Below are 21,751 nucleotides of genomic sequence, written 5' to 3'. Positions count from 1 at the left end.
GAGTGGGTGGGATTAAGGGTGGGATATGGAGCTCTTGCTCCCTGGAAGTAGGGAGACTTCAGGGAAAGAACCATATGACTCTTGGCTTTGCCAGGATGCCAGTGCCCGCAGGCAGAGCCCAGAATCAGCATAGCGGCAGTGACTGAGAGGCTGTGGCATTGTCCTTGTGACTGTGGTCCAGAAGAATGTCCCTGGGAGCTTAGTCCTGCAGAGAGAACCAAGAATGACTGAAATCGAAATATACCCCAGCATGGCAAGGATGGGGGCTCAGAATAAAAAATAAATTGGTGACGAAAATAAGGAAATCCAGTATTTCTTGATCAACTGTCTAAACCATAAATAAAAAATGAAATAAGATCACTGCCATAAAAGGTATATGAAGAAGGCAGCTAAGTTTCTTCCTTCCTCCTACTTCTCTGTAAGTACAGATCTTCCTAAGCTTATTTTTTTATTAAAAAAAATTTTTTTTAATCTTTATTTATTTTTCAGAGAGAGAGTGTGAGCATGGGAGGAACAAAGAGAGAGGGAGAGTGGCGCCTGGGTGGCTCAGTCGGTTGAGCGACCGACTTCGGCTCAGGTCATGATCTCACAGTTTGTGGGTTCGAGCCCCACATCCGGCTCTGTGCTGACAGCTCAGAGCCTGGAGCCTGCTTCTAATTCTGTGTCGCCCTCTCTCTCTGCTCCTCCCCCACTCATGCTCTCTCTCTGTCTCAGAAACAAATAAACATTTAAAAAAAAATTAAAAGAGAGAGAGAGAGACAGACAGAATCTGACACAGGTTCCAGGCTCCAAGCTGTCAGCACAGAGCCCAACATGGGGCTCAAACTCATGAACCGTGAGTCCATGACATGAGCTGAAGTTGGATGCTCAACCGACTGAGCCACCCAGGTGCCCCATCTTCCTCAACTTACAATGGGCTCCTGTCCTGATAAACGCATTGCAAGTTGAACACATTGAAAGTTCAAATATCTTAAGTCAAAAATTAGGCATCTAATACACCTAGCCTGCTGAACATAATAGCTTGGCCTGGCAGCCTATGTTAAGCATGCCCAGAACACTTACATTAGCCTCCAGTTGGGCAAACTCATCTCACACAAAGCCTGCTTTATAATCAAGCATTGACTAGCTCATGAAATGGACTTAATGCTGCCCTGAAAGTGAAAACACAATGGTTGGATGGGTCCAGGATGGTTGTCGGTATGTGAGTTGTTTGCTCTCTTGACTACGCGGCTGCCTGGTAGCTGCAGTTCCCCGCTGCTGCTCAGCATCATGAACAAGGATTGTACTGCATATCACTAGCCTGGGAAAAGATCCAAATTTAAAATTCAAAGTAAGGTTCTTACTGAATGTGTATTGCTTTTGCACCATTGTAAAGTTGAACCATTGTAAGGCAGGGACCGTAGAGTGTAAAAGGCAAACAACAGGGCTTTCCACCTCAGTGTGCTAAGAGTTGTTGGGAGGGAAGTATATGACACGTAGAGGCACCTGATTCTTACTTAGAGGGTTAGGAAAGACTTTCTGGAAGAATTGACATCTAAGCTGGTCAGGGGATCTCTAGTCAAGTCTTAAAAAAATTTTTTTTTTTTAATATTTATTTATTTTTGAGACAGACCGAGACAGAATGCTAGTGGGTTAGGGGCAGAGAGAGACACACACAGAATCCAAAGCAGGCTCCAGGCTCTGAACTGTCAGCACAGAGCCCGTCTCGGGGCTCGAACTCACGAGCTGTGAGATCATGACCTGAGCCGAGGTTGGACGCTCAACCGACTGAGCCACCCAGGTGCCCCTAATCAAGTCTTGACTAGAAAAATAGTGACAGAAAAGGGAAGATGGGAGGAAGAGACTCCATACAAGAATGCCCAGCCCAGGAGTTGAAATTCAGCTGGTGCTCTGGCCTGGTGATCCATACCTCTAATCCCCTGGAGCAAAGGGTGGTCATTTCTCATGTTTCTCCCCTTTTCCTTCACCACCCCCCACCTCCAGGGAGTTCCTTATTAAGATTCCCATCGGTCTCTGGGAAACCTTTCAACAGCCCAGGCAGAGATGTTCGCCAGGCTGGGGAGATTGTGTGTCTGGTGCTCAGAGGAGAATTTGCACCTGTGCTCTAGGTTTTGACACATCTGTGTAAAGGTGTGAATTGAACCTGTAAGAATCAGTTGGCTAAATAAGGGAGAGAAAGTAGAGGTGAAAAAGAGGAAAGTGGTGAGGAGACCCTTAGGTTTGATTGTAGGTTAGTAATGTTCAAATGCCTCCCCTCATTTCTTAAATAATTTAAAAAAATGTTTTATGGGGGCGCCTGGGTGGCGCAGTCGGTTAAGCGTCCAACTTCAGCCAGGTCACCATCTCGCGGTCCGTGAGTTCGAGCCCCGCGTCAGGCTCTGGGCTGATGGCTCGGAGCCTGGAGCCTATTTCCGATTCTGTGTCTCCCTCTCTCTCTGCCCCTCCCCCGTTCATGCTCTGTCTCTCCCTGTCCCAAAAATAAATAAAAAACGTTGAAAAAAAAATTAAAAAAAAATGTTTTATTCATTTTGAGAGAAAGAGAGAGAATGCAAGCAGGGGGGGACAGAGGATCTGAAGTGAGCTCTGTGCTGACTGCAGAGAGCCCAATGCAGGGCTCCACTCATGAACCGTGAGATCATGGTTTGAGCTGAAGTCCAACGCTTAACCGACTGAGCCACCCAGGCGCCCCTTGTCATTTTTTTTTTTTTTTAAATCAAGACTTGTTTTAGTTTCCCAGGCCAGTTCTCACAACATGACTTAATATGGCCAAACTATAATATTCACAACACTAGAGAAACAAATCCCTCCCTACTATGTTGTATCTTATTTGTTCCAGGTTCCAACTGGGGATTCCAGGAACTCATTTTTCTCACAATCCCAGAAATAAAAGTGCACCCTCCCTGCCTGTCACCCCCCAACCCCACGTGCGTGGGCCTGGCTTTCTCAGGGCCTGGCGTCCTGATGACAGTGGTAGGAGATGGGGACTGGGATGTCCTGGTGTGGGTGGGGCGGGAAGAGAAGAAAGGTGGCCAGGGCAGCGGTTCTCAAGGAAGGGCTGGCTCTCCAGAGCCTGGCAGAGAGCCCCTGCTTTTCCTACAAAGACTACACAAAATAATCCTTATAGTAGCGATTCTTTCTTTATTCCATTTCACTTCTGACTGCGTTTTATTCCATTCACTTCTTTATTCCATTTCACTTCTATTCACCTGCCCTGGTAGACAAAAAACACAACAACATCAGGACATAGGGGTTCTTGTCCCCTCACCTCTCTTTAATCCAGCCTCTGTGGCTGTGGGCCTCAAGAAGGCAGTGGGGGTGGGAAGGAATATGGGGTCCTGGTCTACACTGGCACCTGTGAAGAGAAGCGCCCACAGCTCCTGCTACCTGGCCTGTGCCTGGAGCGCAGGAATTGTTTGCGAGACTGCCTCTTTTTCTTCCAACAATTCACACATGTGAGGCCTGTAGGTTGGGTTCAACCCACAGGTGCTACAGTGGACTGAATGTTTATGTCCCCACCAAATTCATATGTTGAAATCCTAGCCCTCAAGGTGATGGCATTTGGAGGTGGGGCTTTGGGGAGGTGCTTAGGTCTGGAAGGTGGAGCACTAGTGATGGGATTAGTATCTTTATAAAAGAGGCCCCAGAGAGCTCTCTCCCCCACTTCCACAAGTGAAGACAGAGTGAGAAGATGACTATGAACGAGGAAACAGGTCTTCACCAGACACCGCATTTTCCAGCGCCTTGATCTTGGACTTCCCAGCCTCTAGAACTGTGAGAAATAAATTTGTGTTGTTTATAAACCAGCCAGCCTATGACATTTTTGTTATAGCAGCCCAAATGGACTGACAGGTACATTTAATGTGTCCTGTGGAACTGAGCCAGTTAAAAAGTAAGTGTTTGTAACTTAAACTTTGGATTTGAACAATTGGAAGGTCTGGCAACGCTGGGCCCTCACTCCTGGTGGACAGCAGGAGACTGAGTAACAGCTGTCCTGCCAAGTGGGCCATTTCGCTCCAGGACACCTGGAGGTATCTGAGTTGTAATATAACTTCTGGCTTAGATACAGACATTTAGGTTCTGGAATCTTACCTATTCCCACCCCTGTCCTTTGCCCTTTCCACCAGCTCCTGAGAACAGTGTGTGGGTTATTTCTGCTCTAGTAACTCAAAAGATCTCCTCCTCCTTTGGATGGCTTCTCACACTCTCTTTCCCCCATCACTGCATTCAGGTGGTGTCTTTCCCTAGTCTGGAGGACACCCTGCCTTCCCCTCACTGCTGAATAAAACATTTTGTTTACACATGTAATAAATTCTCTTCCCCTAAGGGCTTATGCTTTTGGAACACGAAAGCCAGAAAGACTGGAAAGGCTATTTTTATGTTCTGTTACATTCCTTGAGAGAACAGACAGAAACTGCTCAAGTAAAGGGAAGGGAGTAGGAGGAGGGAAAACCCGATGTAAATTAGTATATAAAAGTATTATATAGCCATGATTACTTATTTAACAAAATAAAACATGCTGACCTGTTAAAGCTGAAGCATTGTAGTGGCGATGCATCAGTAAATGAATGTTCCGGGATATCCCACTACCCAGAGGTGATTGCTGTTTATGATTACTGTTTCAAGAATAGGATCATATTACTATATTGTCCTATACCTTGATTTTTTTCCACTTAACAATATATCACGAACACCTTTCCAAGTTAGTCCAAACAGCTTTATCTCATTGATTAAATTGGCAGCAAGTATCCCTGTATGTGATTGAACCATTGTTTATTTCTTCAATCCCCTTTGGTTGTTTAAAATTGTTATTATAATAGAAGCAATGAACATTCTTCTACATACATCTTTATACAGCTTAGAGAAGCATGTCTCAGAAGGATCTGCTGGGTCAAGGAGCAGGCACATTTGAAATATTTGGTAGGATACTGACAATAAATCCCCCAAAATGTACAGGGTCAGTCACAATGCATTAGAATTTCTATTTTTCCTACATCTTTGCCAGCATTAAGGCATTAAGCATTATCAAAGAAAATGACTTGGGTCATCTTTTGCTGTTAAAAATATGAATAAAAGGGGCGCCTGGGTGGCGCAGTCGGTTAAGCGTCCGACTTCAGCCAGGTCACGATCTCGCGGTCCGGGAGTTCGAGCCCCACGACGGGCTCTGGGCTGATGGCTCGGAGCCTGGAGCCTGTTTCTGATTCTGTGTCTCCCTCTCTCTCTGCCCCTCCCCCGTTCATGCTCTGTCTCTCTCTGTCCCCAAAATAAATAAACGTTGAAAAAAAAATTAAAAAAAAAATGAATAAAATATACTTTTCTGCCTCAGAGAGAAAATAGTAAGTACATTGGCAACAATGGAAACTTTCTTTAATAAGATTTTTGATGTGTTTCACGAAGGAGATGCTTGGGGACAAATTAACAGGAAGAAGAAAGAGGGGTGAGGAAGCCTACAGAGTCAAGTCCAGCCTGGGGTGTGGCAGAGGAGGCCAGTGCCAAACCAAGTGATGGGGACCAAGGAGGTGTACAATTTGAGGCAACTAGGAGGGAAAGAAGGGCAGGGAGGACATATGTCATGGGGCTACCAGTATATGGGGGAGAAGCAAGGTCAGTTTTGCATTGATACCATTTTTACACTTGTTAAGTATCAAGTACATGTCCAAACCCTAATTTCAGGATATATTTATTGATTATTGGGCAAATTCTAGCATAACAAGAGAGAAGGTTAAAAAAAAAACAAAAAACAAAACAACCACCAACAACAATGTTACATTGGGCCCTAGGTGCCAGTAGTTGGCACAAGGGGAGAATTTATCTCTCAGAAGTGAAACAAAGAAGAGAAAAAGGGTAATAAATTAACAAATACAACTTGTCTCTGAGATCTAAGTGTAAAATTAGGCCCATGTTCTCAACACTCCAGATCAGACCAGGTGTCTGGAACCTGCTGTCATATCTCTCTATTCTTTACCTTCATAGAACTCACCACTATTTGTGATAATTTTATTAATATTCACTTCTCTATTCAACCATAAACTCTAACACAGTGTCCCCATTGCTTGATACAGGGCCCCATAAATAATAGAAAATTTGTTAATAAATACTGAATGAAACAAAGAAGAAAGAGAAAGAAAGAGGGGTAGGGAAGGGAAAAAAGAAAGAGGGGAAGGGAAGAGATGGGAGGAGAGAGCAGAAAGGAGAAGAGGAGAGAAAGAAAAAACAAAATAGAGAGGAATGGAGTAGGGCTGAGCCTGCTGGCTGGTATACACAGCATGGAACAGTCCCAATGACTACCGGTACCCTTGGGAGATGAAGGAACCCGGGTACATTAATCTGGGCAGCAGGGATCAGTAGGTCCTAGCTTCTTTATGTGAACAGTCTTCAAGATCACTGTCTGTGTTGCTAACCACTAGGGACTTAGCTATCAGACATGGGTGGAAGTAATAGCATATTTGTAAACAAGTTGTCAGTAAGGGTGCTCTTTATAAAATGTCCAGCTGGCTTTGCACTGGTTTAAAGAGAACAGTTGTCTCCAAAGGAAACTTGGAGAATGTAAAGAGAACAGTCTTAGATGGGACTAGGCCTGGGACAAAAGTTAATGAGTAGGTCAGTAATTTAACAAGTATATTTAAAAAATCAAACATACACAGAAGTACCTTAGTACCTTCTACTTTCAATTAACTTATTTTATTTAATTTAATTTATTTTTTTTAGAGAGAGAGAGAGCATGAGTGGGGGAGAGGGGCAGAGAGAGAGAGGGAGAGAGAGAATCTCAAGCAGGCTCCTTGCTCAGCACAGAGCATGATGCAGGGCTCGATCCTACAACTCTAGGATCATGACCTGAGCCAAAATCAAGAGTCGGGCACTCAACAAATTGAGCCACCCAGGAGCTCCTATCAACTATTTTTTTAAGTCTAGGTAACCTTCTAACTAAATATAGGATAAATATTTAAAAGTAAAATTTATGAAGGATGGTCACATTCTCTGAGTACAGAATACCAAAAAATACCTACAATCTCCGATGGAAAAAGCCACGTTAAGCTTTTGTTGACTTGTTCACGAGTCAATTAAATTTTTTATGTTGTTTTCAAAGCATTGGAATTAGGCATTGTAGAAGATACAAAGGAATGTTAAAAATAGTTTATTTACTTACAATTTGAAATCGAATTAGAAGAGTGAATTTAAATGCAAGAAAGCTAACTTTACAGGATTGGAATATGAGAATTTATCATCACTAAAAAGAAAACTCCATGATGGGTTTCAAAGACATTGGGAATATGGGGCAATTATCGGCATGTGCAGAACTCTGGGCACTCTGTGGCCTGAGAAATGAGAACTGAGAACTGATATTTGTCTTCTACTGCTCACATTGCAAGCTCAAATAGTAAGACAGAAGGTAGGCCATATTATTACCCAATTATAATTGAAAATTGTTTGATTTGCTTGGGCTTACACATATGGTGAACATTTGGAAATTCTAGACTTGCACATTTTAACTAAAAGCAGTAAAATAAACACAGACTTTGGACTTTTAGCTAGATCATTTTTCTGTACACATGTGGCTCTTTCTGCTTCACATTGAGAGATGTAGCTGGCAACCTTTGGAAGTTTGCATGAGAGTAAAGTTGACTCCAAAGGAAACTTGGAGAATGTAAATCTGTGTTCAAAGTTCAGCCAAAATAAAGAAGCAGTTCCATGACAGCATGAGTCGCCAATAATAATGTTATAAAAAATGTTTTCCGGAAGCAGTCTCTCTCTCCCTCTCTCTTTTTTATCTGCACAAAATAACTCAAACCATACTTAGTAAACAGAAGTTCTGGATGTAATTTCAAACAATGGATCTCTATTGCATGCCACATACAAATAGAAAGTTAAAGATTGAGAACTTACTCATACAAAGGTCACTTAGAAGGTTTCCCACAATAATGGGATTTGAGTAAACAAGTATTCATTGAATGCCTTTTATATGGACAGCTTGGGGAGGGGATGGTGGAGAATGGGAAGGGACACTGATGAAAGGCCATACTAAGACATGGTCCCTGACTTAGAGGAGCCTTCACTGATTTGGAGGAATAAGCTGGAAATACCTGAAACTGCTAAGTAACAGCATAAGGCAGTGTGAGGTTATGTATTTAAGTGAGTCATGAAACACATGTAAGGATGATGGGTGGTCACGGAAAGTGAGTGTAATGAAGACAGAGGGGATTTTCCTGGGCTGGACAGGGTGTGGACAGGGAAACTGGACAGAAAGGGCATTCTGGGAGGAGACTAACAGGAAGCAAGGACAGCATGTAAGGGAGGGAGGAGGGAACTAGTCTGGCAGAATGATTGAGTCAAAGCGATGGTGTCATTTTCCAGCAGATGGAAGTCTGTTTTCTTGCCCATACCTGCCTCACTGTATCCATCTCTTTTGCCTTATACCCAACGCCATCTCCTAGTACTTGCTAGAACCATTTGTCTGTTCTGAATATTGTATTACTCTCTTTCTGCCCAGGTTTTCTTTATGCTATGTCAGGAGTTACATGGCTTGGGTTGAATCCTGGATCCTCCACCTACCAGTTGGGCAAATCATTCACCTCCTTTCGCCTTAGTTTCCCCATCTTTATTTACATATTTTTTATTTTTATTTTTTAAGGACTTTATTTTTAAGTAATCTCTACACCCAAATGGGGCTCGAACCTTGAGATCAAGAGTTGCACGCCCCACTGACTGAGCCAGCCAGATGCCCCATTTTCCCCTCTTTAAAGAGGAGTTAATAATGATTAAATCCATTGATATATATATGAAGTTTTTACAGCAGTAACTAGCACACAGTGAGCAATCAGTGATCATAGTAAGCAATCATTATAATGTTAATTATAATATTAACTATTCCTTGATAAAGCTGAGGAGCTCATTTGAAAAATTAAAGTGATGACCTATGGGGGATCATCTTTGGAGTCACTAAAAGTCATCCAGTGCTTGGACAAGGGAGGCTGAATGAGCATGAGACCCTGGACATGGTGGCTTAACTGAGGTGTCACCCCCATAACTTTTGCCAGTACCAGCATCATTCCCAAATACTGGCCCCACCTGAGCTTCCACACCCTCAGGGAACACTTCCACAGACAGTAATAGCTGGCAGTAGAGGGCTGAGGAGGTTGGGTTTGTTTATGGGCAAAGAAGAGACAATGAATGGAGATAAGATGAAAATATCCTCTGAGAATAGTTTAAGCAAAGAAGATAGAGTTGAGATTTGGAATCATTGAACCATGTTTCTGAACATGAAATTTCAGGAATGGGTGAGAAAGAGGAGTCAAAGAACAAGCAATCAGAGAGAAAGAAGGCATACCAGAGAAGATGCCCTTATGGAAGCCACGAGAACAGTTTAAAGGGATTTTTATTTGTGACCCAATTTGGAATATTCAATTCCTACATCAGAATCTGGGGCACCTCTGCCTATCTATGGTTTACCAAACATTTCTTACAAACCCTCATATTCTGAGATTCTGTCAACTCTTTCTGGAGTTTCTTGTGGTTTTACTTATTATTGGTAATCTCCTCTCACCACTCACCACCCTTCAAAACTAGAGAGTTGGCCACTAACCTCTGATAGCCCCAGTTCACTCAGTTCTCACCACCACCCATTCCTTTTGCCACAAGTCTTTCTTCTCCATTCTCAAAGCAGAAAGAGCAATTTTATATGTAGTCACAATGATTTTGAGATTACAGCCATGCATTTTAAACTCTGAATTTTAAAAAACACTTTGCATGTTTAAAGGATGTAGTTCTGATATGTAATTTGTAGAATTTCAGTCTTCTTTCCCTTCTCAGCCTTTGCATTTCCATTGACATTTCATTTGTGGTGAACTGACATGTAGCTGCTGATTCATGATGGTCCCCTGAGCACATCACTTGACCCTCAGTCCCAAGCTTCTCATCCAGGAAATTACCAATTCATTTTTAATAAAATATCTCAAAACGATACTGTGAAACAAACCTACTCCAAGGACTTCTAAATTTATTCAAGATTCCCTTCTTCCTCTCTGACGTGATCATCTTTTGCTTTCCTAGCTCTTCCTGCTGTTCCCTGCTCCTTAAATGTTGCCAGACGCCAGGACTCATGCTGTAGCTCTCTGCTCTCCTACCTTATAGTATTAATCTACCCTAATTTCGAATCTGTTCTCTTCACCTAAACTCTTATTCTATATGTTTCATTGCCCCCAGTTGGGTGTGCCACTGTTAGTCCAAGCTGAGCTAGTCCAAACTGAACATGGCATCATCTGCCAGCCCCTGGGACTCTTGCCTATACGTCCCCAACCCATACATGTTTAGTTGATGAGCCCTAAAGACTTTATCCACTTCTAGCAGGAAGATCATATTCTGTCCTTTAAAACAGTCTCTATTAGACTATAATTCCCTTGTGGTTTAAGCTTGTTGAGGATAAGGATTTTCTCCCACTCACCTTTAAATCTCTATAATTCTAATAGCAGACATGCAGTGAACACTTGCTTGAATTTAATAGTTGAGTGCAAAGAGAGTGTTCAAACACATTTATAAAGCACTGAATTGAAGTTAATCAGGATTCCTTATTAGATTGCTAACAATTATTATCAATTCCTAAAAGAAGCATTGTACTTAAAGACCCATTTTTCACAGCACCAATTTGCATCTCCCTGAACAGAAGTCCTCAGAACAAGATTTTTGAAATGCTATTCCAGGATAACCGATTAACTATTCACATACAAAAATACAAAACACAAAAGTAAAACCTGCATGGATCAAAATGTCATATATGAAACACACACTTATACCTATATACATACATACACAACTAAAAAACTATAAGAAAATATAGGTGGGGAAGACTTCCCCATAACATGCACAACAGAAACTATAAATAGCAACATATTTTACTATATACATTTAAAATTTTTAAATATTTCTATAAATCTAACAAACCATAAAATTAATTCAAACACCAGAAGATAGAAAATTGTGAATAAAACATTTGCTATGTATGTGATAGATAAAGAATGAATATTCTTACTAAATAGAAAACTCTTAAAAAGTAAAAAAAAAAAAAAAAAGCGGATGAACATACCCAAAGACATAGATAAACAACTCACAAAGGAAGAAATACCTATGATCAATAATATTTGGGAAAAACTTCAACCTAGCTATGCATGTAGCGGAATACAAATTAATACAAAAAATTTGATGAGAACATGTAGGGAAATAGATACTCTGCGACATCGCTGGTGGAAGTTCAAATGTGTATCATTATCTGAATAGTAATTTGGTGGTATTTATCAAAAGCTTTGAAAAGTGTGCCTCTCCTTTTACCCAACAACCCTGCTTAAAGGGATTTATGGTAAGGAAATATTAGAACAAGTATTCAAAAGTGAATGTATAAGGATATTCATCATAATGCTGTTTATGGTGGTAAAAGATTGGAAATTGCCTAGTCGTTCAATTCCAGATGAAATGGCATACACCAACATTTAAAAGAAGTTTCTCTGGAGTAGGGGTTAGAGGAAACTTACTGTTTTTTGTTTTTTGTTTTTTGTTTTTGTATTTCCACACTTTCCAGGTTCCGGGCACATTATTTTCTCAGAAATAAGTGACTTTCAGTTACTTTTTAAAGCAGGCAATTCATGTATAATTTAACGTGCAAGTTTCTGAATGAGAAAATGGAATTTACTAAATATCTGACAACATCATCATTTTCATATCTTAATTCCCCCTTTAATTTTTATTTCCAATTCTTCCCCTTCTAGTGAGTGAGAGAGAGAGAGAGAGAGAGAGAGAGAGAGATGGCTGCTTGATGCAATTTTCTAATTCCCCTGCCACGAAAATCGTCATTTTCCCTAAATAATCCACCCTTCCAATCTGCCCCTGCATGAACTTCCCTTCTTTGAATCTCAAGTTCCCTGGCTCCATTTCCTCCAGCTCCCACTCCATTCCTGAATCAAGTCGGGAAGGAAGCCCCACAGCAGTCCAGCCCCGACCTGTGGGGTCAAGGCCTGCCCTTTCTGTTGCTCTAACTCATGTGACAAAGGCACTTCCAAGCCAGAGTGCCAAATCTTGCTTAACTGGTAGCACATTTTGTGTGCAAATCTCTACTCAGACTAAGGATGGGCCTGGGGAGTTGAGGAAGGACAGAAGATGTGTTTTCAACTTGCCACAAGGTAACTGTGTCTCTGACATCAGGTTGATCAGTACGACATGGCTGGTCATTCTCTGGTTTCCATCACAACCACATTTTCTCTTTTAACTCCTGGCCTCTCTTCAGACTTCACTTTGCCTCCTGTCTCTACCTGATTCCTAAATGTAATTCTCAAGGTTCTAACACTTTCCGGGAACCTCTTCTGCTATCACATCTGTCAGCTAATGACATCCAATAGTTTGTCTCTCGGCCAATGGCTTTTCTGGGTCCAGTTCTACATGCCAAGCACACTACTGAAAATCTACTCCAGTCTGTCCTCCTGGTGACTCAGGCTTAATAAACTATGTCTAAGGTCAACTAGCCATATCTTCCCCAAACCTCCAGACCCTCCTGTCTCTGTAGCAAAACTGCCTTCTTCCTTTTCACTGAGCCAAAAACCTCAGTCACTTTGCACAACTTTCTTTTTTCCTTCCACCCTAATGGAACCCTTCCCTACCCTACCCTTCCCTACCTTTCTCCAGTCCAGTCAGACATTTCTTCATACCCTCTTTTCTACTCCTCTTTTCTTTTCTAGTGCTACTGTCTCCCTAGCTGGGTTCTATCACTCATGTATGGAGGGTGCAGTGACCTCCTGACACCGCCCTGTCACCCCACCTCTCGTGCTTCCCCAACTCCTCGCCAACTCGACCTTCCGAAGGCACTGCTTGGATCCTATCATTCTTCCGCTCAAACACTGAGAGGAGTCGGAGAAAACCTAGTGCTCCAAGTCGGGCATTCAGAGCCTTCTATCATCTGGCCCCAACCTACCTTTCAGCCCCCAATCCTATTGCTTTGTAATAGAAATTTGGAATCCAGTTCAACAGATATTTTGACCATTCTCCAATCCTACCTTGTCCTTCCTGTCTCCATACTTCAGCAAAGCCTCTTCTCTCACCTTTCTTTTCCTTTACATAAGTACCACTACCTCCCCCTTAAATTCCCACAGCTAGGTTTCCAGAGATTACTTTGTTTCAAATGGCACTTACCCCTTCTTTTCTGTTACTGTTTGTGTTCATGTCTAGTCTTCCCCACAGGATTAAAGCCTTCTCTTATACATCTATGTATACCCCACATCTCCTGGCACATATTAAGTCCCTGAGATAGACTTATTTAATGAAAAAATGAACGAACACTTAGATCAAGTAGGCAAATTACTATTTAGCCTTCCTGCCTCTGAGAAGGAATCACTTTAGGGTAGGCCAGGTGGTTGTATCATCAAAGTCAGCCTGTTTTGGCAAAGATGCCTATATACAGCTACCATTTTGCAGTGTGGCTTTTGTCTCTAATGCAGCATAATGACAAATAGTTGTAATGTTTTAGTGGAGAAGATATCAGAAAAAAAAAAGTGCCATATGGGTAGGAGCAGGGCCACCTCTTCTGCCTTTGCTTGTTATTTTCGTTGTCTGTATGGCATACCCTTCCACTTTCTTTCTGGCAATGGTTCCTATATATCTTCTCTGGCCCCCACTGCCCACCAGTCACAAGAATGGGAATATAATAGGTAGGATCCAATCTTAGGAGTCTATTTTCACTTGGGCACTGGGCCCAAGTTACACCAATCAGATCCTTCACAGAGACTTTCTGTTGGAGCTGGAATGGAAGTGGCTATAAGGATGTTACCCCAGAACTACCATGGACCACATCTCTGACTAGAAACCAATGGCCTCCTTATTGCCCAAACCCATTCTATGACAATCCAAATACTATTCACCTAGGTATCTTAAACTTGACATATCTAAAATTGAGCTCCTTCTCCCTCTAATGTATCTGTCTCCCACTCTTTCACATCAAAATAAATGGTATCAGTATCCTCCTGGTTACTCAGGCAGAGAAGCTAAGAGTCATCTTTGATTACCCCTTCCTTTCATCTTCCATAGCTAATCTCTCAAAAAACTCTATTGATTCTAATTCCAGATATGGCCCTTTCTTTGTCTTCTCTGTAACCAACCCAAGGCCAAGTCATATCTTCTCTCTGCTGGACCACTGACTTCATTACATGCCATGATTCTGCCTGTTCGGTATGCTCTGGCCACACCTCCTCTCTGTTCCTCGAATGGCCCTTTCTAATGACCCACACTTTTGCACTTGTTCTTTCTGCCTAGAACACTCTCCTTCCTGCTCTACAATAGCTGAACATCCTCGGTTCAAGTGTCACTTCTTTAAGAGGTCTTAACCTGGAAGCCCCATAAAGATTTCTTCCTCTCTCTACTTTCTCCTTGCTTCATCCTGTTTATTTCTTTATGGTACTTATCACAATGCATAAGTATTTTGTTGAACTTGTTTACTTTGCTTCCTTTTAATGAAATGTAAGCTCCCCCAGCGTAGACTTTCTTGCTGGTCTTCTGTTCCACGTTTAGCAGGTAAACATTTGATAAATGTTTATGTAATTATATTAATATAATATATTGTTATATTAATAATTAATTATGTAATATATTAATTATAACAAATTAATTCCATCTGCAAAATTTCCACTTTTTCTTTCTTGAAATTTCTCCTCTTGACATTTGAGATGTAGTAGTCTGTTTGTTTCTTTCCCTTCCTTCTTCTAAAGAAAATGTTCTCTAAATACCTCCTGGCTGGAGTTCTCGGCCTCCATAGTTTCTGGCCTCCTTAATGTCCTTTCTCATTCAAGTTGATCTACTTTCAATCCTTACTGCAGACCCCTTCCTGCCTTCTTTGTCAAAAGCACTCTTCCTGCTTGAAAACATCCATTGTTCTCTGGAATGAATACAATCACATTTTGGCTAAAAATTTAGAGTTTGTCATTATCCGCCCCAAACTACCATTCTGACTCATTATGACTATATCTCCTCCTACCTCCTTTCAAGCTTTCTCCTCCCAGCAGCCCTGAATTAATCAACATTCCTGGTGTCCATCTTGTGCTTTTCTTCTCTGACACAAGGACTGATACTATTTATATTGTCTCCAGTTGCTGTAGTTGTATGTATTTCTTACGGCACTTAATTCTGCTTTGTATTATAACTCCTTGACTGGATTCTATTTATCCTATTAACTCATAGACTCTTTGAGCACAGGAACTATGTCTAATTCATGTTTCTAACCTCCGTAGGTCTGATACAATGCCCAGCGCATATTTACTGAATGTTGGCATGCACTGTCAGAGAGTGCTTAGGGGCGTGGGGGCCTGGATCCAGATTTCAGCTATCTTGAGCAATAAACCTCACTAAACCTCAGTGCTTGAGCCCAAGGAGCTTGATGGACCTTACAGATGGACTAGGCCAACATAGCAGGCCCTGCAAGCAGCCTTGCCACCATCCTTCTTAGCATCCATGCTACTTTTGCTTTGTGGAGCTAAGCACGAGGGTATCTGTTATCATTCAGAGTTTCCTGATTTGCAGACTTTGCTCCAGTGTAGCCCCCCTGCTGACTCTGCTATCGCATTTGGCCAGTCCACGTTGGGGAATTACTAGGTCAGTTTCTTCCTATTATTACTTCATTTTCTAGATAAAAGCCTAGAACATTTCTTGCTATCTATCAATAGATGCATGGAGAAAGAAAATGTGGTATATACATACAGTGGAATATTATTTAGCTTTTTAAAAGAAGGAAGCCCTGCCATTTGTGACAACAGGAATGAACTTGAAGGACATTGTGCTAAGTGAATTAAAGCAGACACAGAAGGACAAATATTACATGATACAACTTATATGAGCAATCTAAAATAGTCAAACTCAGGAGCAGAGAGTGAAATGGCTTTGGCCAGAGGCTGTGGGAAGTGAGGAATGGGGAAATATTAGTCAAAGGGTAGTAAATTTCAGTTATGAAAGATAAGTATGTCCTTTAGATCTATAAATATGTCCTTGGACAGCATAGTGCCTAAAGTTAACAATACTCTGTTGGATACTTAAAAATTTGCCAAGAGGGTAGATCTTATGTGAAATGTTTTTACCACATACAAATAATAATAATAATAATAATAATAATAGTAATAATAATAAATAAACAACAAAGAGGGAAGGAGAAAACTTTTGTGTACATTAAATATATACCTCTGTTTGTATGTCAATCATACTGCAATCAAGTGGTTTAAAAAAAAAGTCACTCCTAATTCCCACCTTCCCTAGCAACGGAAAAAGAAGAGAATGAGGGGGATGTCATAAAACTTCCCTAGCCTATATACGGTTCTGCTCCATTCAGAGGAATATCCTAATCAGCTTCCACTTTTAAAATGTTCTGAGACCCTTGGTTGGATGGAAGGGTAGATACCTATAAAGTGGTCACTTCCTGGCTTGTTGTTCTTTGACAGATTGGGAACTAGATGCTGTGTTTGGCCATGGAGGAATTTAACTTTCTCTTAGTTGTGTGATTGATTGAACAGCAATTCATTTGTGGTTTGCCTTGTAATTTCCAGGTTTCTCATACCCCTAAGAAACATTGAGTAATATACTGTGGGAACAGACTTAATTCAATTGAGCTTCCCTTTGGAAGAAAGGTCATAAGGACAGCATGTGTCTGTTCTATTATTACTCAGTCGCTCCTGTCCGTAATGGATGTTTATGATTCATTGCTTATTGAGGAACCACTTATATGGAAATTTGCCAAAGATCTTCCAAAAATCCAAACAAAATGTCTTACTCCCTGGTTTTAGGATCAGAACCGAATGGCTCATTTTCAAGTTGCTTCAGGGCCACACATCAAGCTGTTGATAGAAAAGTCTGAAGGGACTTAGGAAGCTAAGCCTAGGCCTGGGAGTATGGAGTGCCAACCTCAAAACCCAAGCCCTGCCAAAGTTCTCAGAGGAGAAGGCCTTCCTGAGGCCAGGCAGGGAGGAGAAATTATGCAGGGGCTATAATAGCTCTTGTAGAATGTTTTTAAGACATGGTGGACCAGGTAGCTTCTGTCTCAAGGTGCCACTGGTCAACTCATTCTGGAGCACTGGCCTTAAATGATGTTCCATGGAAATGTTAAGGGGTACAAGTTTGGTAAATGCTTGCATAAGCAAAGTTGAATGTGTTTCTTTGTTGCAGAATTTCTACAAATCTCTAATATATTCATATCTATTATGATTTTTTGTGAATTTCAGTAGACTGTTGCTTTTTTTTCAAATTTATTTGAGCAGAACATCTCCCCTTACCTTTTAGTAGTTCAAGTATCAGAATTTGAAGAATCATTACTGGGTTTATGAAATTCCAGCCTGGATATAAACTAAGGAAGCCTGATCTGGTTCCAAACTGGCTTTGATTTTGGGAATCTCCAGGACATTTTGATGCCACTTCAGAGTGAATGACAGGTCCAATTCTTGATTTTCTTTGTCTTTTCCCCTGCATTTTGAGTCTAGCAGTGGGATCCCAAAGCCTGGAATAGCTCCAGAAGAGATCCATTTCCCTGAGCACTTGAGACCACATCCAGTGTGTATCTGACTGACCCTATTGGAACTATGTAAAATACCCAGTGAGGTCTAATGCTTAAGAGCACAAGCTCTGGAGCTGTGTAACTTGTGTAAGTTACTTAATCTATGTCTCAGTTTCCTCATCTGTGAAATGAGGATAATAATGGCATCTATCCCATGTGGTAATGTGAGGATTTAGTGAATACAGGTGAAAGTACATAAAACAGTGCTGGACACACAGGAAGTGCTAAAAATCATTAGCTATCATTGGGTCTGCACTTGAATCTCAGAGGCTGCCATATATATAGTGATGATGGGCAGAGAAGACTTTTGCCTCAGTATGTGCTCAAGTCAGTGGCTCTCAACTGGTGGATTCAGTCTAAGTGCAAATTAGCAACAAAATTTTCTCCTGCATGCAATTTTACTCCTCAAAACTGACCAAACACAAATAGCATCATTAGGGAATGCTTGAAAACATACACTTTCTTCTCAGAAATATGAATACCTGGTGTCTTTGATTGCTTATGGAGCTGTACCTCTGCATTTTTGAAATGTGCAAAGTGCATATATTGTCTGCATGGAAACTAAGAGTAACCATAAGGCTGAGTAAGTGTTCCTTATCTCATTCAACTATGGCCCTCAGAACTTGCTTGTTCAATGCAATAGTTATTGGTGTTCATATACGCATTGTGGGTTGCTTCCTGTTGGTCCAGCTTCAACAGTACAATCTCAAATGCAGGAGAATCCAGGGTTCCTGGCCCATTTTGGAATATCAGGTCATCCAAAGTTTAGAGGATATCTATGTAGTCAGGGATAGAAAACATATATATATATATATATATATATATATATATACACACACTTGCCAGATAATACCATCTAATGGTGGTCTAAGTTGAAATAATTTGATTTCTTTTAACTAACTGAATTAAGTGAGTTAAATAAATCTGACAATTTAATAAGTCTGACTAAAGTTACATGTCAGCTCTCACATCTTTCTAAGAAAATGTCAATGGAAAAGTCATTGCATTATCTCCTTTGTAGATGGAAAATAAGACAATGACAAGAAGGAAAAAAATCTCTCTATAAACTCATCAGAAAGCTCTTCCTCAATGAATAATTTGCACTAATGATTAATTTACTTTGCTCCTAACATTTGATTATTTTCTTTTCTCTCATATATTTCTAGATAATATATGATTTGCACATGTAAATATTTAAAGTGGAATATTTTAATATGTTAACAGTTACAGTTGTTTATTAACTCAACAATTTGGGTTTTATAGGTGAGCTCAACTGGGTTCTAGACCAGTGGTGTCACTGAAGCAGGTTTCCTTGAAGCAATCACAGGGTGGCTAAGGTATTAAAAATTCTTGAGTTACAGATGAAATGTGATAAACACAGTATGATAACATAGTTATCTTCTAAAGATCCAAAACTTGGATTGAGCAGTTCTTATTAATGTAAGAAAACAGATTAAATTATATGTAGTTTAATAGGAAAACTATCCATGGGTTATGAAAGATACAAAGAAGATGTGATTCTGAGATTTCTCCAGGGGAACTAAGGTTTGTTTTGTTTTTCTAGATAACCTAGGGTGAAGGGAGTATATACCAACAAAATAGAAACTTAAGTTATTTATGGTAGGTAAACTACAATACACAAACCCATATGCATAGTCATCAACAATTAACAAAACTGTAATAAATAAATAAAGCAGTATATAGATGTCCTACAAATAAATGTATATTAATTATTCCACAAGATGAAGCTCCAATCAACGATCATTGGTCTTGTGAATCTCTCCATTACCCTCAAGGTCAAAGCAGTTTGAAGATGGATTACGCACCTAAGGATGCTAGAGTCATATTTAGATTAAAAAATAGAACCATAGAAATTGCACTTCTTGGTATAAATCTTAGATCATAAAATATGCATATGTATACCTAAAGTAATGCACAAGGATTTTCACTGCAGCATGATCTGTAATAATACTTGGAAGTTTGCAATTTTGTTTTTTTTAGAGAGAGAGAGAGTGAGCACAAGTCGGGGAGGGGCAGAAGGAGAGGGAGAGACAGAATCTTAAGCAGGCTTCACACTAAGCCCAGATCCCAAAGCAGGGCTGCTGCGCTCAATCTCACGACCATTAGATCATGACCAGAGCCAGAATCAAGAGCCGGATGCTTTAACCAACTGAGCCACCCAGGCGCCCAAAAAGTTTGTAATTTTAAAACACCCAGAAGTAGGAGAAATGGATGAATAAATGGTAGTTTGGTCTCATATGGAATACAGCCAGTAGCTAAGCTGAATAAACTAGATTTATATTTGTGAATCTTAGAAAACAATATTAAGTGACAAAAAGAAGTTGCAAGTTGCAGACTGACACTTTATATTATGATAAGACTTGGGTAATTTATTGTACAACTTGTTTAGAGGTGCACAAAACCATACTATATGTTATTTGTGGATGCATACTTTTCATATATGTATATACATATATTCATATATTTTTCACATATGTATGATATAGATATAAGGCATAGGACACCGATCAATTCAGGAAAGTATTTGTTTCCAGGAGGAAAGGAGTAGGTTTAGGGAAGAATATATAAGGAACTTCAACTGTATGTGAAGTTTTATTCTTAAATAACAAATATATTAATCATATATTGAATTTAAACAATTACCAGTGGGAAGTAAGGTATTGTATATTACTCTCTGTACTTCTCATGTACAATATTTCATAATTTAAAAAAAGGATTAATTAATAGGTACAGTCTCTTTTAGACTCGCTATACTTGCTCCATCTTAAAGGGCAAGGAAACAGAAAAGCAGGCTCCACCTTGGCTGTTCCAAGGAGGATACATTTACCTAGCTAAACCCAAGAGACAATCCAATCTCTTCCTTTGGATGGAGGGAACAGGATTCTTTAAAAAAAAAAAATTGTTTTTAACGTTTATTTATTATTGGGAGACAGAGTATGAGCATGGGAGGGGCAGAGAGAGGAGAGACACAGAATCCGAAGCAGGCTCCAGGCTCTGAGCTGTCAGCACAGAGCCCGACGCAGGGCTTGAACCCACAAACCGCAAGATCACGACCTGAGTTGAAGTCGGACGCCTAACTGACTGAGCCACCTAAACACCTCGGAACAGGATTCCTTATTAGTGCTCTGAGATAAGTTTGCAGTCTGGAGGGACTTCCACTTAGTAGTTAATACTCCAGGAGAATTACTTTGGGGAATTCAAGTAATGCGCTGTTGTTTGTAAATAAACTGGAGTCTGACTTTTCATCCAAGTTTATGTATATTTGGGTGAGTCCTGCCCAGTTTCTCTAGTCCTCCTCTTCCCCAGCTTTTCCCAGCTGGCCCTCCAGTTCTCTCCATCTGCAAATGCAGCTCCAGTGATGCTAAGCAGGAAGTCCCCACTAATATGGTCAACCAGCTTCTCTCTCTGCCTCCCCCTCTCTATCTGGACAGGCTTTGGTAGGAGTCAGTTTTCCTGCAAAATAACACAGGACAAGGTCTCTGTGTGGGATCTTAGAGATTTTGAGCCTTTGGACATTGTGCACACCTGACTGAACCCTGGGCTCATCTGGAAGCTGACTCCGGTCCCTAATGTTTAAGTCCTTTCTTGCTGTCAATAATTTAGCCAGTGCTCTTCAGGAACTCCTAAGATTCTACCACATTTGGGAAACAATAAATTTGTCTTGTATTTGGCTTGACCATCACTTCCCCAGATGAGGCCAGACCTCCTGAGGCTATGAGCAGAGCGTCTAATATCAGGAGGTCATTCTAGCTTCAGTTAAATAATTAATTTCACAATTAGTTTAATGTTTGCTTCCCTTGCTGTACTGTAGGCTCCATGAAAGCTGGATTATGTTCCCATCGAGATGAGTAGCACCAGTCATAGAATACACATATTGATTAATAAACGTGTGAGTGAAGTTAAACTTTCTTCATAAACCGAAAATCATATATATATATATATATATATATATATATATATATAATGGAATGTACTACAATTTTAGTTTCACAAAAGTTGTTTCTGTTTAATTTTTTCAAAAAATTTCAAACATACATTCAGAAGAGAGAAGATTATGATGAACTTAATGTGAATACCTCTGTAAGAGTATTAACAGTGATTCACAATTTGCCATATTTCATCTTTTTTAATCTGTTTTTTCTTTGCTAAAGTATTTAAAACAAATTCGAAATGTCA

This window comes from Prionailurus viverrinus, chromosome B3, assembly GCF_022837055.1.
Source record: "Prionailurus viverrinus isolate Anna chromosome B3, UM_Priviv_1.0, whole genome shotgun sequence".
In the NCBI taxonomy this organism is placed as follows: Eukaryota; Metazoa; Chordata; class Mammalia; order Carnivora; family Felidae; genus Prionailurus; species Prionailurus viverrinus.
This window is presented reverse-complemented; position numbering follows the sequence as displayed.